General features: G+C 42.5%; 1 long non-coding RNA gene across 1 annotated transcript; it reads left to right on the top strand.

Moving 5' to 3' along the window:
• Nucleotides 1-1,214: 1,214 nt before the first annotated feature.
• Nucleotides 1,215-24,493, top strand: LOC119034281. Its single transcript, XR_005079517.1, has 3 exons — nucleotides 1,215-1,342; nucleotides 21,905-22,019; nucleotides 24,281-24,493. It is a non-coding gene; the product is annotated as an uncharacterized LOC119034281 (long non-coding RNA).
• Nucleotides 24,494-25,614: the final 1,121 nt, after the last annotated feature.

The following is a 25,614-nucleotide window of genomic DNA, read 5'->3' as shown; positions in this document are numbered from 1 at the left end:
ATGTTGAGGAGGAATATCAGCGCAAGACTCCCGCCTCGAAAAAGCAGTGTGTATAGGGCTACTGTCTCCAAAGCATGCTGGCTGGTAAGATGATGAAATTAGACGACTGTCATCAGTCCACACTGTAACGGTATTTCACGCAGCCAGCTTTAATCAAGGTTTGTCGTAGGATAATATCTAATTTGATAATAACTGCAATTAGCTAGTTAGTTAATGTCAACAAGATTTCATCAGCTGAATTTGCCATAAGCAGATGACTGCATAAACCTTAAATTATTGTGGTATTCAGTGCACCTTTGAAATGCAAAGTTTGTCTTTAAGCTCAGAATTTGTTTAACAGGCCCCAGATCTTTGTGGTGGAAGCATGCGATCACCATTTTCAATCCTTGTCTGTCTTTCCTGGCTTGCGTTCTGACATATGTGACTCCCTGTAGGATGTCGAATGAGTTTCTCAGAACGCCGCACAGTCATGGAAAAATGTACCTGCGCTCTCCCTGGATATATTGTATAATAAACTGTTTTTATTTTTATTTTATGCAGTTGCTATCCTCGTTTATTTTTCCACTTCTGACCACAGGAGCACAAAGGATGCCATGAATATTTACATTCTGTCAATCAGTGGTGGAAGAAGTACTCAGATCTTTACTTTAACAAGAGTAACAAAACTATAGTGTACAAACCCTGTTAGTCCTGAGCGCCGGCATCAAAATATACAAACAGTACAAGAAGTAAAAGCTTCAAGGCTTCTTCCATAATGTATGTTGTTCAGCTACAAACATTGACGTTTTAATGTGTACATTAATGGAGCAGCTGGCAAAGGTGGAGCAATCTGCTATATTATACATACTGCCGGCTCTCTGGCGAATCATCGCTCAGCCTTTATGATCATCTTCTCCGAGTTATTAAAAAATATGACATAATGTATTTGATTATGTTTTAATCTGAGTGAGCAAAGTAAGTTATCAAAAATGCAGCAGCAGTGTGACAGAAAGTAGAGGAGCCTCTGAGGTGGACTTCTGGGGCAGAGCATGGAAATACTGGAGCAAAGTGCGAGCGTGAGTACAGAACTGATCCGCATCAGACGGTGAGAAACATTCCAACACTGAACAGAAACTCCACAAATAAAGTCGATTTCAAATCTGTCCCGGTGTTCTCGCGCTAACAACGCTGTCTGTCACTATTGGGCGCACCGTGAACCACGTGACCGCGTGGCGGCGAGATCAAATCGCGACTCACCTGATCGGTACCTCCTCGGGTCAGCTGATCGGCCCACTTGAGCCCACGGAGACCACCTGTTTGCTAACTTCCACTGTGAGCTGGGCTGCAGAGACACTACACCAAGGTAACTAAGTCTTTGCTGCTCACGCTGCCGTGTGTGTTATGTGTTGATGTGCTGGTTCTGGTCAGTGTTCATGCTGCTTAATGCTGTTAATTGTGGGTGATTGAACTTTTTGGAGAAGCTTGGGCTTGTTGTGTAGCTTTGGCTGTTAAGGTCCTTCGCTTCAGTGTTTCCATTTCTGCTGCTTTCACTGCCAATACTCTCCCTCCACTGCACAACTTCACCCACTACTTACCTTGCAAGTTGAGAATATTCAGCGCTGATTGAGCATCAATACCGATAATCGAAAAAAATACTGAATATCGGCCCTGATAATCGTCCAGGCCGAAAATCAGTGCAGCCCTAGTTATGGCCTGAATTAGTTTTGGGCGCATGTCTATTTTTGCCCTGTTTACATTTGTATACACATTGACATTCAGCTTGTTCATATCAGGAAGTTTTGACCTCCAACATTAATCTGACAGCCATCACTACTGAATGCTTTGCTGTGCTGAGCCTGATGTGTACTTGTGTGGGTGGAGTCGGAGCCTGGACGTGAAACACAAGCATGGTTAATCATCTTTACTTTCATGCAATGTGTGTGTGGCTGTTGCTCAAGCTGTCGTCTCACTGAGCCGATCGCAGCCGTGAGATGTGTCTGTGTCCACGGGGCAAACCCTGCGTTATACTGAAAGCTTTTCCTGGTTGTATAGTGTTTGACCTTATCGCTGTAGGCCGATATCCAAAGAGAGTAGAGTGTCTGACAGCCTGACAGCCGCGGCCTCGGCTGACATGAGCGCATCTTCAGCCAGTGCCGCGCTCGTTCCAGGGGAGAGTTTAATCCTCCTACGTCAACATCTTCAGTGACATCTTTATGTAATTAATTAGCTTGTTGGACATAGCTGGGCTGCTTTCGCTGCCTTGGTTGATTTTTATCTTACAGACTCATCCGCTGACTGTGTCTGAAATTCCTTACCAACATGCTCTTTAGTACGCTAAAGCAGCATGTCTGAAATCTTAGGAAGAGACCAATGTTACATGAATTTCATACTGTTTATGGTGAAATATTCCAGTTTGCACGCCGCGCTGTAATGACAACAATGTAACAGTCAGTACCACTGTTTTATTCTTCTTCTCTCGGTCAGGCGGACTAGATGCTGCCGGGGCCTATTGCTGTCCTCTGTTGCTTGTTATTAATGTTAATTTTTTCAATTTGTTTTATTTTCTAACTAGTCCAGCACTGTGCTTAAATTCAGTAGGTTTCTCCAGCTGCTCGAAGGCCTTTGAAGGGCTCACATTTGATTAAGCGAAATGACATTTTTGCTATCACAGAGAGAGTTAAAGTGCCAAAAAACTCAACTCGAGGTTCCTGCTACCATTGTTGGTGACCCTAGGTGTGACCCCCCTGCAGATAGTCGTATAAAATAGAAACATTGTTAAGTTCAAAGACATCGAGATGTGATTCTAATCAACCGTGTAACACATTTGTTCAGTTTTATTATAGCGGTTTAATTAACTTATCCAAAGCAAAGCTGCGTGAAAATCACTGTGTGATGACCTCTTCAGACGTGAAATAAACGAGGCTCAGCATAGCTACATCCTCAATGAGCTTTTGTTTTGCATCCTGCTCAGTGGGGCCATGAACTCGGAACAACCAGGACATGGAGTGCTCAAGTTAGAGCAGAATAAATTGGATAAATTAGAAACACATCTCCAGATTCTTTGCATGGTGTTTACAAGCAACTTGAATTCAGTGTTTTGAATCTCTGTCGTTTCGTTTGCGCTCGGCGTGTTGTAAGCTGGATTTGGAAAAAAATGGGGCGTGCGGCTGTTCGGGGGTCGGCGTTGGGTGGAACTCGTAGCACGGAGCAATCAAGAGCAATCCTGCTAATCAGCCTCCGGTTAGTGAGTTCACCCGTCCTCAAGAGGGAGACCACAGTATCCACAACACTGTATAATTTTGATAGTCGCCAGTAAAGAGGCGACATTATTAATGTTTTTTTTATTGTATGCTCAAATAAAACATTCTCTCACAGAATTTGATGATGCAGTTACCCTTCAGGAGCATGACTCAGAGGAGGTTTTTTCTTTTTTTTAAGACCTTTTCCAAGGCTCCAAAGCCTGCTGGAATAAGTTACTGCTGCAGCGCTAGACTGGTTGTCAAAGTTTAGCTCCGTCCTGCAGAGATTTGGACTGAGCACATTTTTATCGTCTTGGATCTGTCTATATGCAGAAGATACAGTTAAATAAGCTTTCTCTGGGCTTGATGATTTAAGTACACAGCTCACCAAAACATACAACACGAATTGTTTTGACATTTTAATGAAGAAATGTTGCATATGAAATACTCAAATGGTGTCCTTCAACCTTGCGTTTATGCACACACACACACACACACACACACACACGGAAGTGCAAATAAAATGCTCGAGGTCAGCGGGTCACACGGACACAGCTGAGACGTGAGGCTGCACAGGGCACCGGTGTAGAAAGCTGCATGGATTAACATGAGAGAGGATGTAACACATTCTATCTGCAAACTATGGAAAAAAAATCTGTGCTCGGTGCAACACTATCACAGCCGCATATTTTCTTATCCATTATCTTTATCATTATCTTTAATATCACAATCCGAGTCATATCCATAAAGTTAACCACTACATGTAAAGCTGACATGTACAGAGAACAGTGTGTCAGACCCGTTGAAAATGGATCGGTGCTGCACACATCTCAAGATGCAAAGATGAAGATGTACGAGATGTAACTAGGTGTCTCCAGGACCACATTTTGCCACAGGCACCGGCTCAGAAGGTGACAACAATACCAGCCACGCTATTGCTGCTTGTAATGAAAGGTACTGATAAAGTGCTAACTGCGATATATTCAGTGGGTGGGCAGCCAACTCGCTGAGTTTTTTTTTTGTTTTGTTTTTTTTTAAGCACCACTGCAATCCCTGTCCTCATGAGACCTTTCATAAAAGTTTCATGAAGTAAGGTATACACATTTTACATCTTTATGGAATTTATCCCAAGAAAATGATTTGTTTGTGTCAGTGGCTCGAGTCGCGTCCCCCCTTCCACTACTTCTGATTCCTGTCATGCGGATACATCGTTCTGTAGCTGTCGAAGCTTTCTGCATTTGTCAAGTTCACTTTACCAAACAGAAATTATAAACCTCTCCGTCGCCGTCTTTCCACAGATGACTGTGGCGGCGATGGAGAGAATGTTCGACATGCTGACTGGTGATTATCTGGCATGCACTCCTCCCACATGCAAGCTGTTTTCTTTTCTGACATTTCCTCTATTATAGCGTTCGCGTCTCCCGCTGATCTCTCCATATGGTTCACTTGAGTTACCGCACATGTTCAAGCGCTCGGCCCCTCATATCTCGCACGTCGCCCTCCATCGCCTTCCAATCTGAGATGAAAGAGAATGGTCGACGGCCACTGAACAGAAAAGGAGGGCCTGTAATCATATGGAAGCTTGCGAACTTTACAAGCCGTCTGCGTGACCGACGCCTGAAGATTCCAAAGGCTGATGCATGCTGATTTTACACGAATATCGCGTGAATGTGGGAGGGTGGCGGCTTGAGCTTTAGGTAACACCTTAATGAGAGGGCACAGCGTTCACACTCGACACCGCGGTAATGATCAAGTATGCAGAATTGTATACGTCCACATCCTACATGGCGTGGCATACTTACAGTTTGAACGTGAAAACTGAGCTGAAAGCTGGAGTCGCTGAGCTACTCAGATGCCCCTCCATAACCCGCAGTGTCTCCCGAAATATGAGGATGGGGGTTAATTTGTGTGTGTGTGTTTTTTTTTTTTTATTAGGTGCAAAAGGGTACTATTTTCTTTTTACGAGCCGAATATCCTGTAGATTTGAATTAGATTTGAGGCAGCTAATGATGGGAAGGATGTAAAGTTCACTCATCACCGACTGTCTTGTTTTCAAGGGGTTGCGTGTAGTTATTAAATGTTTATATACCTCTTTGAAGGAGGCTTTTCAGAGAGCTCAGATGCACACATTCTTTACCGTAATTGAACTCAGTCAGGCATTAAACCCTCACATAATAACAGAGGATGTATACATCTCCAGCGTATTTGCATGTTGAGGTCTTGCCCCGACGCCAACAAGGACGCTGACAGAGCGACGTGACGACTACCGCCGAGCGTGCGTGGCTGTCTTCATTTGGAATATGTCGCGGAGAAGATTGCAAGAAAGCTGACAAACAAGCCTCTTGGGTGGTACTGCTGACGGGAGGAATTCACCGCGGCATTCCCTCTGCTGCAGAACACAAAGTCATTGGCGTTTTTTCATAGGTTGATGTGAAAATAATGAGCACGACCGGCAGTAAACGCCTCGTAAAGTTCAGCGTGTTCTTAGAAATGGTCGAATATGATGCTGCGAGTAAATGCCCAGATACTCGCTGCGTCTCCAGGTGTGCTCGTTTAATGTAAACGCCAGATGATGGCGTGGACGTCGTCCGTTCCATCATCATTAACCATGCATCACAGATGCAGAGTTCGTGTGTGTGTGTGTGTTGGCCTGTTGATACTAAACATTTGAGGTGTCTTCTCTTTGATATTCATGATGGAGCATGTAATGTAAGCCGTGTAATATTCTGCTTGGCTCACTTCATGGTATTTGTCCAAGGCGGTTCAATGCTTTAGCCCCGTCACAGCAGGAGGATTCTGGGTTTGAATCCGCTGGCTGCCGGGCGCCTTTCAGTGCTCGTCTCCCTCTGTGTGAGCTTCCTCTGGGTAAGCTGGCTTCTTGCCACTGTAAACTAAAGATGTGCCTTTTTTATACCTACCAATGTGATCATTATCAGGCATTTCTTTCTCGAGTTACTTTTGTTTATCTCATTGTTAACTGTTCCGTGATGGTATTGGTGTCCGATGAATTCTTTGCAGGCACGCAGGTTTTTAATCGGAAATGTAGCTCAAGGTTTTCAGTTATCAATTATCTGACAAAAACTGTGCTTTAACATTTAATTATTTGGGCTGAAAAATAACATTCCCATCTTGGCAGCAATCCCTGCAGTGTGTCAGTGTATTAGCGCTGTCAAAAATATAGAAAGTATCTATACATGTCAATTGTTAATATCTGAAATGGTTTCAGTATTTATTTTTCGCAGTATCAGTAAACCAGCTGTGCGTGAGCAGTGTTTTTCTTCTTTTGCTCTCGTCTTTGATTGTGAGTTGACTCACACCACTGCAGTTCTCGCCTCCAGAAGTTGTGCATAACACACAGCACAGACTTGAATTTTTCATAACTATAATGTATTCATGTATACTTTGGATCTAAATTAGTCCAATTTCACTGTATCAAAACGTAGAAAAAAGGATGTTTGACGTTTTGGATGTCATTTTTTTGGTTAACAGTGAAAATGTGATGTCATTTCCTGTGCAATCCGAACCTATTGAATTCCATGTTTGCTAACTAATTCACATGCTGACAGACGCATTAGTACTGATATTTTATGGGGCTTCAACTGCCTGTCAGAACCGAGGCATGGTATAGTACATTCCTAAAAATTAAAGTCCTCATTATCCGAGACGTGCAAGGTTGTCCGTAAATGCTGGAAGATGTGTGGTGCTTCAGAATTCAAATTAAGTTCACAGCAGCAGAGCTGCCTCTCTATGCAATGGAGCCATCACCCAAACAGCAGGGGTATTGAACAGACATTCACTCTAATTATAAATCAACCTCTTGCTGCTTAGCCTGCTCAGATTGCTCACACTGGTCTCTCTCTCTCTCTCTCTCTCTCTCTCTCTCTCTCTCTCTCTCTCTCGCTCTCTCTCTCGCTCTCTCTCGCTCTCTCTGTCTGTCTGTCTGTCTCTCTCTCTCTCTCTTTGTCTCCCTCCCTCCCTCCCTCCCTCCGTCTCTCTTTCCCTCTCTCTCCTCTCTCGCCCACGTCTACCCGCAGCCAAATACTTTGGTTCATCTAAGGTAAATCTGCACCGCCACCGTAGGGGATCCATTTTCGACCAGCATTCTGAGAAGTTCTCTGGAATGAACAAGTGCTCCCCAGTCTAGTGAACGCATTACCAAACGATTATCTAGCATTTAATAAACGCAACCGCCGAGGGAGTATTACAGCTGAGTTTATATGTACATCAAAACTAACGTGATCTCAGTCCGTCTGGTATTAAAACATCTTGGAAGCGGAGGGGAATATTCCCTCCTTGTCTGAACATTGGTCTGTATAATCAAGTTAAGACCTCCATCTGTGTACACCGACTGCTTCATAGATTTTTTACCCCATGACTCATGTCAATTCATCTCCTGCAGTTGTGATGGTGTTAATGCACAAGTGCAAAAACAACTGCATTAAAATTGTAACAGTACTTGTGTAAGTTTTAGTTATATTCCATCTCTTATTATTCTGAAAGATGACAGGAAACTTTCATTTAATTTAATCTTTTCTGCAAATGTTTGTTCCAAGTATTGCTATTTGGTCTGCTAGATTACTACTAATAGGGGCTGCATGATATGGTAAAAATAAAATCATACCCCAATTATATATACCGATATTTAGATTGTGATATGATTCACAGATTAGTTGGCCTGTTCCAAAGAAACATGTTTTCTCAATTAAGGAAAAAAAAAAAAAGGATTTGTAGGCCGGGGCATCTCTGCAGCACCACAACACTTTTATTATAATATTGTTTTGTCACACAGTTTACACTAATCAAAAATATTGCAGTGTCTTTCATTTTGGATATTGTACTTGTACTTTGATATGATTGTGTAACCATACTAATAACTGTATCAGTGTAAGCCCTGGAAAAAAAAAAAAGAAAAAAAGACAATTTCTGTTGATCCCTAGTGTTAGAAGGGCACTATGTCACGTTCTAAAGCGACTCCTCCCTCTGACCTGAAGGTGCTGATCAGTAACCTGGTTGCCATCCTGGTTACCTCACTGACCGTGCTCGGCGCAGCCGCTGCCAACATCTGACGTAACCTGCATGTCAAGTAAATCTGCCCCTAATTACGGCAAACGTCACCTGTGCAGTGTGGCACAAGGTTCTTATTTTGATCTGCACGACAAGCTCCAGCCTTTTTTTAAAAAAACAAAAAAAAACAAAAAACATTTCCTGATTAATTTCCTGTCTGTGCACTTGTTGTTATTCTTGGATGAGCGGTCATGCGTTTGGTAAGATTTCATCCTTTTTATTAAAGTGAACGTGGCCACAGGAAGAATGGCGACAGAAGGCGAAGTGGATAGAAAAGTCACATTAGCCAGTGATACAGAGGTTAAGCCTCGGGGAGTCTGTGTGTAACTAGGGATGACCCCTGTAGTAAACAAGCTTGGCTCGGCAATTAAGTCAAAACCAAGCCTGCAACACCAAAACAACCGAGCTAATTAGTTATGGGACGTGTGTAATTCTGCATACTGGGAAATCCTCATGGAAAATGCTGGCGTTGCACGTGCATCTGCTGTCGTCTATCCCTTTGCCTTTGCACTTGTCTAAACCACACCCAAAGGTGAAATGAGTCCAGGGGAGTGTGGCGGGCCCTGCATTGTGATGGCTAAGCTTAGGAAGGATTTAAACACTACTACTTAACGGCTCTTAACCCCACTGACCCTTTTTGGACTAATACAAATCCTGTTGTGCTAGAGAATTACATTAAGCCCTCGCTTTGAACCCGGGCCCTAGTGAGCACATGGACTGGAGCATTTACGGTAGATGTGTGGAAGTTTTAAGGTCATCATACTACCTGTAACCAGTCACTGAAATGCCAAATGATTTATTAGAGATGCCAAAGTATCAAAGAGTTTGTGTGCGTCAGTGTGTTGTGGACTCTTCCTTTTATTTAATCTTTTTGTCCCAGCGTTTCTCTCTCTAAGAATTTCATGAAGTCGTCCCGTAACCATCCTGGACTCACCTCACTCAGCTGGGACAGAAACGAAGCGGAGCGTCGCTGCAGCTCCTAGGAGTGTTTAGCTTTGTGTAATTTAGTGTTTCGTTTTCATCTTGTGCTACTTCATGTCACATGTAGATTTACATTTTAATGTGGACACACATTAAAATGTACTGATCTGCAACATATCTCTTTGTATTTTTTCTCATTTGTGACAGGTTTCAGAGCGAGGGGCGACTTGCATGGTTAAAATTAGCACTGAGGTAAATGTGAGACACACACATATCCTGGCTTGATGCTGCAGCTGACAGGTGTTTGACTGGTGGCAAATGGGGACAACTGTAGTGTCGTTTGGCCGGTCTGATCCACCGATGCTGTCTTGGCCACCAGTTTAAAAAAAATGACTCCACCAGATTTCACGCTGTATGATTGTCATTTAATATATGTTCAAAAAGGAAATACCTAAAGGTCGATCAAATACAACTGTTGTGCAAAATTGGGAAAAGTGAGACACCAAAAGGCCAATGTCAGAACAACACCCACTTGTTTTCACATTAGCAGCACCTCGAGGATCCTGGGATGACCTCAAACATATGTTCAGGGTTTGATACTGAGCGGCTGTCCTCACATTCTTCTGCTGAAGGCAAAATGTGTGTTTGTGGTCATTTTAGGTCTGAGTTTAGATTTCACAAACTACTTACACTAATTGTATTTTTTTCTTTCTTTTTTTTTTTACCCCAAAAATCCATAGTCGAGGGACTTGGGGTTCCAGTAAAGTTTGCTTCCAATAAGCCGACACCCATACTGTCTTGACTTTTCAGCTCTTGGCATTTAGCATTCTTGAGGTAACATTACAGAGCTAGTTCTTAGAATTCCTCTTCCTCGAATCACACTGATTAGCAGCACATACAGAACCCTTCAACCAGCATGTGCACTTTCTTCCCCAGGCTAGCAGTGACGCTGTCTTTGGCTGTAAACCATCCTGTAATGTGACAGCAGGGCGCTTGTTCTCGATGTGGTACAGCATAGTGCTGTAGTACTACTAATGTAAAGAGCAGCGTCGCATATTTTAGATTACATTCGATTTCAATGCCTTTCTGGAGGAAACGCTCCCACAATGAGCTTCTTTTATACCTCTGACTGCTCTAGCTGTTAGTCGACAATGATTCTGTATGCAAATAAACCCAAAGGCCGTCACGTGAAAGATATTTTTGGTTTTTTATCTGTTGACGTGCCTTATCAAAACCTGGAAAGCATTCTTGTTCTGGCACCCACACCCTCAAGAAGATCGTGGATTACATCAAATTAATAGTTATTATACACATGGAAATACTTCAGGGACTACTTCAGGAGCTGTAGGATTTCTTTTGAGTCATAAAGTCACTTTGGTAATGGGATCCCCTCAGGAGGCTGGAAAATGCTTTTCAAACGTGTATTTTCCACAGAGGATCACCTCAGGATCGTGCTCGCTGCATACTGTTTCTGAATCGGTCTCTTCACTCGGAGAAAGGCGGCAGAAACGACAGCTGCTGTTTAATAATGAAGACGGCAACTCCCCTGACCTCGCGCCAGAGCAAGAGCACTACTGGCTGTTTTAGCAGTGGCCCCTCGCATGTCTGAGATGCCTTACCCACAGTGATGAAGAAGATGTCAGACTCGCTCTTTTGACACCCAACAGCGAGGAGTTACAGCTGCCAGCCCTGCTGGTTGCACAGATGCTCCTCCAAGCTGCAGCATGACTAGAGCGAAGATAAAGGATGGAAAGAAATGTGCAGCCGCAGAGAGAAAACTACATCATGCGAACGTGTCCTCACTGGCTTGTGCAAGATGGGAATGCCTACAAAGACTTAGTTTCAATTTCACCCACCTTTTTATTACATTAACAATTGCAATAACTTCTTGTAATTACCTACAAGTTGTGCATCAACGGCATCACTTTTTTTTCTGAGACTTCGGTCCCCCAGGTGGTGTTGGAAGGAGATATGCCTTCAGCCTCCGGGAGGTTATTTCATGGTTGTGACGAAGATTCATTTGTCATCCAACTATTGTTCATATTCATCACGAAATTTTCGTGATGCACAGAATTAATAAATATGGTGAAACATCCATCTCACGGGGCCTCCGGATTTCAAACTTGTACCGTAACGTTACGATGAGAGTGAGTGCTGCCTCGTCGACATCGCTTCCTGACCCTCTGCTGGCTGACCGCGCAACGCAACCCCCGGCATTGAAGTAAGTCGCTTTGCCTCCTGTATGACATTTCTGAAGCGGCCAGAATGATGTCTCGTCTCCAACTGAAAGAGTGACATCTTTGTAAGTTCATAAGAAGATATACGGTATGAATTTCCAAGCAATTCTAAGCGTTGCATTCAAAACCCAACACTCCTTTCGCATTCACGAACCTTAGGTAGATGGAAAGGATATTTTTTTTTGTCAGAGTCCTTAACAAGCATCTGACACTGCTGAAAAATTGCCCAAATTGCTGGAAAATCAAAGGAGTCAGCAGGCATCCTCCTAAATTTTGCCCAGTGGAGCCATTTGATGTCAGTCGACAATCCTTATTTGGACTGTTTTCAGAAGCCAGAAATACATTCCGTGTTGCTTGCAGCATCAGAGAAGTGTTACTGTAATGCAATGAAGAAATGCATTGTCACTTTCTGGTCATAAGAAATCTCAGTGAAGTCAAGTCTCACTCAGGCAGCTTCAAGTATATACCCACTGTGCTGTGTCCAGACTTAAACCAAAAGGTGGAGCTGGGAAAGGTACTGATACACAGGACTTGTCAACACAAAGCCCATAGCACACCCTGCTTTTATCACCTGTTTCACTGAAAATGGGACCATAACTGACAGAATGAAGGTCATTCTGTATTAAAGAAGACTTAGAACAAGGGTGAGGGTTAGCTCATTGGGAAACTATTTTATATAAGAAAAATAAACCAAGTGAGAACACGCAGATACTGTCTGTCACATCCATCATCAAGTCTTTGTGTCTTGCTAGCGACTGCATTTTCTAGAACTGTACAAACACTCGAGCTGCTGCTTACGTCAGACAGGAATCATCAGAACGTCTTTTAAAGGAACAGAATTGTTTTGTTTTTTTACCCGTGGGGTGTAGACTGCTTTATATATATCTCATGATCATTTAAGGAAACTGTCACCACATTGCCCACCAACGTCTGTCTCTGTTGCATCCTTGTATCTAATTTTTGCATCAGATAACAGGCAAAATCTGGAAACACAAGTGGAAAACACAGTGCTTAAATCGTAGTTAAATCCCCACTGATAAAGCTTGGGATGGTTTTAGTAGCCTACGTTAGCTTGCTACCATGGATTAATGGAAAATAATGTGAGAGTAAATGAACACCATTTTAAACCAGAATGTGTTGAAAGTTCACTTTGCGAGTTTAAATTAACCCGGAGGAATATTTGGTCTGCGGTCACTTTTTCCATTTGGTGCATTTTTTGCAGATTATGTAATCTTAACCCCGACCACAACCCATATATGACCCATCTGCGAACATTAATCCCGACCCAAAGATAGACATTCAGTACCTGCAGCTGCTTTTTCAGACATTTTCAAGCAGACAGATGCTACCACTTGGCCTCGCATCAGAAGTGCATTCTTTAGCTTTTTTTCTACCTGTATGTTGGCCACTCCAAAGTTGAGAAACAATGTATTATTGATGGGAAACACTGGAAATACTTGAATAAAAGCATGACAAAGTACCCCTGAGCCCTGTTTTCATCACCCTCTTTATTCTGCACCCTAGCAAACAAATGAATGGCAACCACATCAAATGAACAGGCCTCAGTTGTCAGTTACATTACGGATGTAAAAGGAGTGATTTGCTTTGCAGAAAATGAACGTCAATTTCACGGATAATGTGTGGCTAAAATTTATTTTGGCAAGAAAAGAAGCCAATAAGGCTTTATTTTATTTTTGTTCAAAGCTCTCAGGAGCATGAGCTGAATCAGTCCTCACATAGTCACATACGTGGATATTTAGAAGCATGTATGTAAATTCAGAGTTCAAGTTGAACTTCGACACATTCACAGAGCAGACCTGGCTGTGAACAACTACTGCACAATAGCGGAACCACTGTTATTTCAGCCTAACTTCAGTGAGTCACAGAGTTGTCCACCCCTCTTTGATTCTTCCAGTAAGAGCACGACGAGTCCCGAGCCTCTACTGGAAATGCCTCACTTCTTCTTACGGTGTAAGTTGAGACATGACTGATGGAACCGCGAATCACAAAAACACGCTCCTTTTCAAACAAAACCTCTCTGTCCTCTGAGAATTCCTATTTTGCCCAGACAGTAAAAAAACGATTAGTCATGACTTTGCCCTTTTTATGTGAAATTTACTGTAAGTAATTCACCAAGTAGCTGAAAGAAAACCTGTGTCCCACCGGTGAACTTTTAAGTATGAAAGGAAGATGCCCAATCAGCTTTTTCAGAACGCGAATGATCGCTAATGTCTCTGTAAACTTTTCTATCAAGTAGGTCAGTGTATTCTTGGCTCGCGCCGGCTGTTGCAAATTAATTTGCATACTTCTTTATTTGTTCTTCCTCTCGTTTGACAGCATCTAACTCCTGCTAGAAAGGTTTAAAACCACATTCACACAAGTAATTTGCCGCAGCCAACGTTTGGCAGTGTTTTGTTTTCCGAACTCGCACCACAAACGAAAACCTGAACATTGTTGGGTAAAAGGCTAATGCGGAAATCGACCGTGGGCTCCCTTTCACTGAGGGTCTTTTCTGGTTATTTCAAGGGCAAGCTGCTGGGCTGACATTCAAAATCTCTTTTTTTTTTTTTGGCAACGGAAAGCTGTTTTAGGTTAACGGCCCCCCCCAGATTCTTGGAGCGGTCCGTACTGTAGGCTATAGAAAAAAGGGCCTCACTGAATAGTTTATGGACACCGTAGGGAACGGCTCGCAGTGAGTGTAACATAACAGAGATAGAAGCTGGAATCCCCCCCCCCCCAAAAAAAAGGTAATCTTTGATCATGCTTCGAACAATTGAGAAGACTTTGATTAGAATGTTTCCTGCTTTAATAATAAAGTATGAGCGGAGACATCAATCTGTAGGAAGAGAGAAAAGGTCCGGTGTAAGCCAGTTAACACATGCGAAGCACGTCGCAGCCCTCCACATACGTTCTGCTTCTAATTATCCTTACTTACATGCTTCACATTATGTTCAGTACATCCTTCCCCCAGGCCTATAGCCTTTTGGCCATTTATGTGCCAACAGCATTACCACGGAGGAGCTTCTGCGTCTCAAATGGACAATTTGTCCTTTTCTCAGCCTTTTGTTCTGCTCTGACGTGTAACTCCATACGTGATCCTTCCCTAATGCCTGAAGAGCCTTAAAGATCCCCTATGGTTTCCTATTTGTTCCTTGCGGATCTCTTAAACATGATACATGAAGAAAAGATTAAGAGCACATTTCTTTTTCTCGTCTATCAAACCATAAAAATAGCACAGAGGAGGAAAAAAAAAAAAAAAGTCATGTTGAAATTCACTCCTCCTCTCCCGTCTTGCTGCCTCCCGAGGAAAACTGTGGCTAATCTTGAGGCAGCGAGTGTACGAGTCTGTCCTCGTCTGAACTCTGGGTGGATGCAAACACACAGCTGAGTCCACTGCCGCTGCGTAGCCTCCCTCCCTCCTTCCCTCCCTCCTTCCCTCCCTGTCTCCCTCTCTCTCGCTCGACGTTGGTTTGCTTTGCTCCATCGCCTCCCGCCTGCTCACAGCATGTCAACAAGTAAGATCTGAGATGCGACTGTGTCAAGTTGGACTCATATCAGGTCTGAATATGCAAGCGGAATGTCATTTGGTATTCACAGTAGAGGAGCGCAGTCGGCCGAGCGACACACACATGCCTGCAGATGCGCGAGCACGCACACACACAGCCACACACAAACGCACAGCAATATTGTATAAACAGTGAGCAAAACTATCCGGTCATTCGTGCACTGATGTCATGCATCTTAAAAAAAAATGGGGGGGTGGGGATGGTGGGGGGCTTTGTTTCTGTTGCAGCCGACGCGTCATCGAATGCATCATATCCCGTCGAGTCCCAGCGACTACACGATTGTCTGTCTTCAAATGTGCCCTTGAATGGAGCCCAAAATGAGAGAGACGTTTTAAAGACGAACCGCAGACGTGAGCTGGCCTGCGATTTTGGCATCGCGAGCCACAAGCAAAATCAAAATAATCTGTTCAGCCCCACTCGAACGTTATGGGCACACATTACAGCGCGGGCTGCTGATGGTTCTCATCAGTGATTTGCAGCCGTCGCTGTGTAAATCTTTAGGAACAGAACTGACTGAGGTCCAGATGTTCTTTGTGTGTGACGGCAAAAGAGGGTGTTTATACACCATCTGTCCATAAAGCGGCGTCTGATCAAAGAGGTGCTACAATTATCACCAAAAGTCAGGGTATGAAATAACAGAAATGATGAATAGCTTATTCACATCTCTGCATTGTGGAGATGGCTGGTTAGTCTTCAAGGGCCTCATTGCAGAAACTGAAATCCAGTCTTAATTCAGTTTATGACGCCATAGGATCTCTGGTTGTGTAAAAACATGTTTCTTAACGGCAATTAGAAAGAAAATCATACCTTTTATGATAAGAATTTAGCCTTAGCTACAGACCCTGTCCTGAATTGACAGTAGCAGTCTGGTAAGTAACTGCCAAAGTAATAAGTAAGTGCTTTTAAAGAATATATTTTAAGGTATATTGTGCATAAATTCAACACTCAGAAAACATACTGATACAATGTTCATGACAGTACATGGGGTGGTCTGGAACGCAGCCCTGGTAGTAAAAAAGAAACAAAAGACAAAGAGTGTTCAGCTTCTACAGGCTCGTCTGCAGCTTCTCTGTTATGAGAGGTATTGCTGAGAATTTTGATATCAGCAACTCAGAATTCCAACTAGGAGGCTGAATATTTCTTGCTCCAAACAACATGAAACAACAGGAAACCTGGGGCAACTCATTAGACATGATATTCTAGAGCCTGTGTTTTCCACTTGAGACAGAGTCTCATTTTCTTTTAGCAGATACCATGAGAAGTCATTCATTTTAGTGTGGATTTTGAGGTTTTGAGTGGATTAAAAAAAAAAACATCTTTATTTATGACCAATCTCCCTACAGATGTAAGAAACACATTGTCTGGACCACATTAAATTACACCTGGCTGAGATCTGATCACAGCGTGAGCCAGACCACACTGGAGGTCTGGCAAGCCTCGTTGCATTCTGATCACAGATTCAGATTCAAATAGCACTTTAATACCAGGTGTAAATGTGGTCAGGCCAAGCTTTCCTGTTTTTGTTCTCCTCGTATGGGATTTGACTCGACCTGTCTGCTTTTGTTTAACAGGTATGTTCCTTCTGAAACGTAAACGGTCGATGTGCTCGGGGCAACATAGCAGGTATGATGTGCTCTGAGAGGAAGAAAGTATTAAAGAGATGTCAGGGGTGACATATTGTTGGTAGGCTTTGTAGGATTTTTGAATTGGATTTTTGATCGCTGCCGAAAACAAGCTATGTGGCAAACAGATGCTCATGATAGAGGTAAAAGTTTAATGTTAAGGTACAAACAGACTGCATTGTGATCGCATGACTCAAATGTCACCACCACTTGGCGTTTTCCTGCGCAATTAGTTGGCAGAGTTTGTAACTAAAGTCGGCCTGTGAAGACGCACTAGTGAGTAGATGAGTCTCTGTGTTTGAAGTTTCATGTCCCTGATTAAGTCACTTGTTAGCAAACGCAGTTTTTAAGACACTTAAGCGCTTTGTAATTAAAACTGTGGGACATTTAATGATGTATTTTATGTTGTGGAACGGAACATGTGGCCAGTGGAAACAACAGATCTTATTTTGGGCATTGAACTCATAAATCAAAAATTCAAAGACTCCGAGACAAGGAAACCAGAAATGCAAGAAAGCTGACTGATTTCTAAGGTTTAGGACCCACTACTACACCACTCTGTAGAGTTGGCGACTGATTATTTTGATCGACTAATCAATTAATCAACTAATCAATGCAGCTCTACACTTAAAGAGAGCCTAAAACTCTTCCCATCACTGAACTACCGACAACATTTCTGACAAATTCAACACAACACCTGCTCACACATGCCCTTTACACTGATGTCAATACCATAATGTTACGGTTAATTTAAATGTATTGAAAATTTTGGTCAATTGAACTACTGAACTACATGTTATCGAGGATAAAACGATTTTTGGAGTTGCAGCTGAAGACTTTCTTGCTTTAACCTCAACGATTTTTTGTTAAAGACAACAAACTGTTTAAATGTCCCTCGGTGAGCTCTCGCTAAGCCTAAACTTCTGAGTTTGCATCTTTCCTCGTGGCTCTCACTCCCTTCTCTCCCTCACAGACAGCTCTAACACATTGGCTGGTACGTAGGTAGGTGTTTACTCCTTAAAAAACCTCTCACCTCCCCCACAAACACATTAAATATGGAATCACAAATTGAAAGTGGACTCGTGTTGACTCCTTATGTAACCAGGCTGTCAGGATGTGATGATTCTGAACAAAAAGTTTCTCAGCTCTGTGTAGGAGGCAGAGGGCATCGATAACAGCTTTTACCAGACTGAAACTCATGTTTGGAGAAGTGTTTTTTTTTTTTTTTTTTCCTCTCTCTCTCTCTGTCTCTCTTGGAAGACATACTGTGGCGTAAAGACTCGTTGGAGAGATTCTGTATACTCTCTCAGCTCATAAAGTACTGAAGATCTTAGAGTCAGTCACCTGTTTGGCCTCGTCTTTCGGAAAAACAAACTCTAAAGAAGCCGGCCCAACTGGAAAGAAGGACGACCGCAGTGGTTGCGTGGTCAATTACCTAAAGCCAGTGTTTATGTTTGTCTCATGTGGCTCTCTTAATAATTCCCTAAAAATAAAGGCAGAAGTATGTAATGATGTAATAGCGCAGTAAAAAGCTCTAACAGAGGAGGTGGATGTTCAAACGATCAGTGTGCTTCCAACAAACTTTTAATTGGATTTTTTAAACTGTTTCTGGAAGCCTTACCCCACACCTCTGGTGTCCTGTCTCCTACCAGCAGCCATCAATGGTTTCCCTTTTACGATATTCTGAGCCCAACTAAGCCTAAACGTGTGTTTTTGAAGGCACCGATAATGGATTTGTCAGGTTAGAAAACTCATGAGTCATTTTGGCAGGCAAAGTCAAATGGCCTGTTTTTGATGTTAAGGTTGGGAGAGCTGTTTAACTTAAATGACCTGACCTAAATGAAAAAGTGGAACTGAGAAAATGGGTGAAACTGAAGTGATATAATAATAATAATAAAATTATGTTTATGACATGCAAAGAATTTGACTGAATGTCTCATTTCTGTAAAGCTGGAAAATCTTGTTTTGTCTCTACGCTCATCATAAAAAATAAACAGAATCAAATAACAGAATCATTATTAGCCATTTGTTTTTGTTCTATTGTTTTTTTTTTAATGATCGCTCTATTGTCTTGCCGGCAACACTGTTTTTAGCATATCGTCACTGAATAATCTAAATCTGCAAAGTTACTCAAAAAGACAAATGTAGCTGAGTGAAAAGTACAATATTTGCCTCTAAAATGTGGTGGAGTGCAATAAAAAAAAAAAAAAAAAAAAGTGCATATATCTTAGAATATGGAAATACTCAAAGTTCCTCAAAATTGTACTTGTTTCATTCTATCACTTATTAATTGAAATCTTCCCATGAAAAATATAATCTTTTACAGAAAATGTCAGTTCCAAATATTGGCCATTGCCTTGATAATTACAAATGAGTATCGGCCCTGAACAAAAAACATATCAGGACATCCCTAGTATTAATAGAGCAGCGGGTCATGTCCTGAAGTGGTTCCTGATAAGCCCTCTGACCTTAAAGTGCAGATCTGTAACCGGGTCACCATCCTCCATGCCTCAGTGCTTTGCATCGGCCATGGCAGGCTCAATGTCTGGCATGGCCTGCCTGTCGAGTAAATCTGTCCTTAATTACGAAACCTGAGCTGTGCAGTGTGGCACTTACTATTACATGTCATATCTAATATGAAAGCACTTATCTTGAGTAACAAAAAAATGCTGTAGTAACGTGCCGTAGCGGGTTAGTCTAAAGATTTTCATTTTTCGTGAAAATGTATATCCTCTCCAATATCGGTCTCCTTAATTACCAAACATAGTTATCTGTAGCGGCCCTGATCAGTTGATTGATAAGTCAATAATATGATTTCAATAATTCAATTTAAGACATCGCCCCCTAATGTAGTGACACTTCTTCTCTGCCCTGTGCTAAGTGTTTCCGGGCTTTGTTGGCCTCCCGTCTTCTTGCCCTTACACGCATCTTTTCTCTGCCCATTTCTTTCCCCTATTATCTCTGCTTAACCTGCAGAGCCCCTTTCCAGAAACACCTCGCCCTTCGCCTTATTGGCAATTTACAACAAACGCAAAATATGCCCCTCTGTTTCCAGGGCCTTAAACCCACATTGCTCAAATTTATTTTTATTTTGGATTAATCGGGCATCAGTCCCATTTATATTAGACGTTTACCTTGAAGGGGCTGAAAGCTTATTAACTGGTTGAAAACTCTGCGTGAACACATGGGAGGACTAGAGCTCCATAACCCAGTAGTTTTATATGAGGTGTCCTGTTATAACCTTTGATATCAACTTTTATCACTGGCTAATTGACAACATAGACAAAATGACTCAGTTATGAGTATTTATTCCTTTTTTTTCTGTTTTCCAGCTGTGTATTATTTTAATACATAGCCTTGTAAGTTTATGATGTAAAAGTTAATGTTTAGATTCGGGACACTTGGTTGAGGGAACGATCATGATCGTGGTATTTGATTGATATTGATGAAAAAAAAAAAAAAAGTGACCTGAAGCATGAGCCGTAATGTGTTCATTAACATTTAAACAAAGCTTTCCCTAAACTCAACAATGATGTTGTGCTGCCGAAACTTCACCACGTGGCTGGCTCAAGACCCTGACAGGCCATCCAACTTCCATTCCAGCTTTGGAATTGCGTGCAGTGTGTGAGCCAAACTCCAATTATGTGTCCAGCTGTTGGTTGGTTGGTTGGTTGGTTTGTCAGCAGAATTGTACATCTACAGAATTTGTACCAAACTTGGATACAGGCTAGGTCTCGGCCACGAATACACCCCATTACCTTTTGGTGCATGTCCGGATTGAGAGACGGATCCAGGAATCATCCATCACTAGTTTTATATTGTTTTAGGCTTGATTGAATTAAAGGGAACTGTCGGCCCATGGCGGAGGTATGTCCTTAATATAACCCAAACCACGATCTTCTCCTAACCCTAACTAAACATCAATCGTGTTTGAATCCGCTCTCTGCAAAAGTGAATGGGAAGCAGGTTGGAAAACACATTATACATACTACATTAATGTAATTTCAAGTAGAAAGGGTTTCGAGACATCAGTACTGCCGTTTCTCTGTTCTCCTATATCACTGTGTCTTCTGCTTGGATGCCCGGATGCCCCCTGATCCTCCTTTACTTGAGTGGTCAGTGGTTCATAGACGGCTAATTATGGCACAGAGTGTCCTCAGAAAACAAGGCCACCAAAGAAACACAGGCTGTGTCCTCAGATAAACGCCCTCTCTCTTTCCGCCTCTCTTGAAGTTTTCTCTCTGTCACTATATCTTACCACTCCGCTTGCTCTAACTTAATCTCTCTCTCTCTCTCTCTCTCTCTCTCTCTCTCTCTCTCTCTCTCTCTCTCTCTCTCTCTCTCTCTCTCTCTCTCTCTCTCTCTCTCTCTCTCTCTCTCTCGCGCCTGAAACGGGACCTGAAATGACCAGCACACGTTCCCACTGGGGGGGCTCAGACTGATTCATGTGGGAGCTGCTGCGGAGCTTTCGCATTTCTTGTCTTAATATGTCCAGGCAGATGAAAGGGGGAACAGAGTAAACTGATGGCACAGACCAGTGCTGCATTTTCATTCCTTTGAAATGGGAGCGTGATGCCAGGATTCACCAGGGGGTCTTACAAAGCCCTATGCAGTAATGAAGAGGAGAGGAGGGTTGGGGGGGGAGGGAGGAGGTGTGTGGTTGCAGATGGGTGAGACTGAGGGGGAAGTAAGGCAAACGAGACGGGTGTGTGTGTGGGGGGGGGGGTGGGGGGGTATATGAGCCGTCACTCGTGACTGCAGACGACGCAAAACGTAGCTACGCGCCACAACACTCGTAATCCTTTAAATGACCGTATTTTAGCAAAAAACTGCAGGAAACAATTTCTCTGCACATGGAGCATAAATCATTTTTAATCAAACAAGTAGCAATATATTTATGTTGGGCTGTCAAACACTCCTTGTTTGATTCAACGAACATGAACATTTAAAATGCATCTTTTTCAGTCCCCATGCCCTGACTCTGTCGTGTTATAGCAAGCCCTATGGCCTGACACAGATTGTAGGTTATTATCTCCGGCTTGTTTATATCTAAATGAGCCTGACAGTGTCAGCGCTTTGTTTATTGGGCTGATGCCATTATGGATAGGTATGAACAACTACGGAGTATATGACAGGAAATATCTCACACGGTTTGTGTTGGGAAGAAACTCTGTAAGTATGTTTGAATTGTTTTTCCTTTCCTAGGTGTTTGATGGGTAATTTTTCAACCTCATACCTTTTTCGACCTCATTTTCCTTTTTGTTTTGTGTCTCAAGTGACAAATGAGGGTGACAGAATTTGTAACTGAGTGCTAAGCGAGAGATCACTGCAGCCAGCAGCCGCCGAGTGGACTGGAATGTAAACCCATGTGGCCAATTGTGCACCGTCAAGGTACGTCCACTGAAACCAGAACAGCGCCCTGTACTGCACTTGCCAGACTCTATTTACAGAATCAGTCATTTTGTCATCATAAAACACACTTTCATTCAAACTAGAAAAATAAAATGAAACCTCCTCTGCGTGTCCTTCCAATATTCTGACAATTACCAACTCCGGTTTTGTTAATTTATCCGGTTAGATGTGAAAATATTCTGGCTCGACGTGCTGTCCTCCCCTGCTGCTGCTCCCCTGAAGTCCCTACTCACTCTCGCTCCTCTCCCGATATTTCCCAAGGCTGTCCTCATCAGAAAAAGCGCAGGACGGGGATAATTCAGCGCGAATTGTCACCCACCCTTGTCTGGGCCGTGAGTGCTCTCGCTCGGCTCCTTACTGACAATGAAACAAACTTTCGATTATTTTTTCATAATGACAGATCACTCAGACCCCCCAGTGCCACTATGGTCCAACATTTCTGATGAGGAAACTTCAGATGAGGAATCAGCAAGCGACTCTCACGACCGATTCTTACCAACAGGAATTTCCAATGCAATAAAGATATCGCAGCCTCTGCGTGCCCCAACAGTGCACTGACTCAGCTGCATGAACATAAAATACTTGGAAAGCAAAACAACAACATGAAGCTCTAACTAGACAGGGACAGATGCGCTGATAAAATGGCAACAACTCTGCCAACGGCATTTTGAATTCAAGAAGCTAATAATCAGCTTGCAGTAGATGTTGCAATGGCTTAAGATTCCACAGAACCGATGACATTGCGAAGGAAGAGCCATCATTCGCTTAATTCGAGGGCCACGTTTAGTTGTTCAAGTGAATCTGACTGAAAAACAAAACACAGCATGTGCGCAGTAACAAAAACGAGCAAGGTCTCTGCTCGTCTGTCCTTCATTATCGACAGTGATCAACGGAGGTCCGTTTTGATTGGTCATTTTCAAAGTATGTAAATTCCACACTCGGAATTCCAACCACAGCTGTAGAATCATCCCCAGCCTCGCCCTGAGCACAATGAAAACGTTTAGCACAGAAACGTCAAGTGCCTGACTGTACAGTACATGGCAATAACATTTAATTATACACAACAGTTACAGATAACATGTCATTTTCAAAATAACAGTGTAATGACAGTAATGACCACATAGGCCAACCTCATGTTTATGTATTTTTTTATTTGGTTATCTGTGTTTTCAAAAAACAAAGACAACCAAAAAAAAAAAAAAAAAAATTAACTATTTATAATCAGAGCATTTATCAGTAATTCAGCTTGCTTGTTCCGCTCGCTGTCGTCATGCCAGTGAGAATTATCAACCTCTGAATGCGACATATCTTGGAGGACAGTTAAGGTGGACCGCTCCTAAAGCTTATTTCCATATAAATGCGCGGATAATTCGTTGTTTTATCGTTAGCAAAAAACAATATTGACCTCGCAGCTGAAAAAGGATCCTGATATAAGAAACAATACTAGAATACAAAGGTGGAAAAGTCATGTGAGATATCGCATCGTGTTGTTGCTGGAGGACAGTAGTGGCCGTAGCACTCCCATTGAAAATGAGTTTGACCTGAAAAGGAAAATATGGTAAATCTTAAAAGTGCCTCTTTCATCGTAATTATGCTTTTACGCGAAGGTTTGACTCGGGTACATTCACAAAAAAAGCCGAGGTTGCATTTTGGCGAGAGTTTCACTTAAAGTAATGAAACAAAAAATGATCTTGAACTGAAAATATTATGCCCTCAGATGATGTCTGAGCTTAATGAAAACTCATTATGTCCCTAAATAAACTTAATTCGATTGCATCTTCTCTGTTTTATATCATTGTGAATTCAGCGTCTTTGGGTTTTGGACCGTTGGTCAGACAAAGCATGACATTTCGACACGTTAACATTAACTCTGCAATGTTATAATAGAAATTTTATGGACAAAATGATTAATCAACCAATTTAGAAGATAATCCTCAGTTAAATTCAGCTCAAAGATGGGTTCTTGACTACAGCTTTGATTATTTCCAATAAGGTTCCAAAAAGGTTTAGGTATTTCCAAAAAAGTTCGAACGCGTCGCCTCGGCCTCTGTGATCAGCATTTTTCTCTTTTAAAATAATTGGCAGATTAATTACTAATGGCAGTGACTGTTAGTTTCAGCCACAGTGAACTTTTTCTAATCATTTTAATCTAATCTATGACTTAAGTAGCTGCAGCTTTTTTTTTTTTCTTTTTTAACTTCTGCTGAATACAAACCCTCACGGCTAATCACGTTTTACAGAGCGCTGCCGTTCCTGTTGTCTCTCCTCCTCCTCTGCCCTCGGCCGGCCTGAAGATCTCAGCCATCACTGTTTTGCTCCACCTTGCTGTCCAGCATCACAAATGCTGCCAGTTGATGTTTGTCCCACTGCTTTAGCGGTATCCCGCAGAGTCTACTCAGGGCAGAAAACACACCCTATTAAACACTGTTGAGTGCACAATGACCTTATGAGGACAGCAGTGCTTTGATTCTCCTCCTGGGGATTTGGTTTTTGGTAAACACATAAACTTCACATTAACCTTTTCTACTCTGCAAATATTTACATAGGAAAGAGAAACTAATTCAGGTTTGTTTAAAAGAGAGGCACACCTCACTTCACGCTGGTAAACAGGGCTGGCAGACAGTAGAATTGTTGCTGCAGTGTTCCGGCAAGCACACTCGTTATATATATATATATATATATATATATATATATATATAAAAGCCCTTTGCAGTGAGGCAGAATGTCTCAAAATAACTCATGGTCGAGGCTTTATAACGTATGCAAATTACACACCAATAACCGTCAATGCCACTGCTCACAAACTGACAATAAGATCAATAAAGACAAGTGTTCACAGCAGCTGGGGATGCTTCAGTGGCAGAGAGAGACAAAGTGTGTGTGTGTGTGTGTGTGTGTGTGTGTGTGTGTGTGTGTGTGCGCGCGCGCGCGTGTGTTTGTGTGTGTGTCAGAGGTTTTCTCACTCACCCTGTCTTGCCACCATCTGTCCTGGGGACTGGCATCAATGAGTGTACAGACGGGCACTCACTAATAAGCTCAAACAGGCAGGCAGTGAAAGAAGCCACATGAGGACATCCGCCGACATGCACACCATCATCAGTGCTCGGCCGAGTGCAAATAAGGGCACAGACAACTGGAGATGCTGACTTCGTGTGAAGACTTGCCAGGAGCCCCCTAAACTCCCGCGAAACTATTTCTGAGAGTCGTATGGGGTGTTTGGCAAGGTATTGTGAAGGCGCGGAGAGAAGGAGATGCGTTACGGGTGAAAGGTTAGGCGCTGTCAAACTGCATGTAGGTTAATCCACAGGTCCCCATTTGACCTCCCTTTGTTTTTATCCCTCGCAGAGCAATCAAACAAGACAATCGTGCATTTTTTTTTTGTTGTTTTAACACCGTTTTTTGTTAGAATTGATATCTGAAATCTTGAGACGAGCAAGAAGCACATTTCTGAATATTCTGTAAAAGATGAGCATAAGAAGTTTATTATTGAAGCACTGAGCAATATTATAAAAAATCAAGTATCTCAAAGAGCGATGCAGTTAAACTAGGCCGGCCCCAAATAATCAAACTAAAG

This window comes from Acanthopagrus latus, chromosome 16 (assembly GCF_904848185.1).
Source record: "Acanthopagrus latus isolate v.2019 chromosome 16, fAcaLat1.1, whole genome shotgun sequence".
Classification (NCBI taxonomy): Eukaryota; Metazoa; Chordata; class Actinopteri; order Spariformes; family Sparidae; genus Acanthopagrus; species Acanthopagrus latus.
The sequence above is the reverse complement of the archived record's forward strand: the minus strand, read 5'-3'. Positions and strand labels throughout refer to the sequence as shown.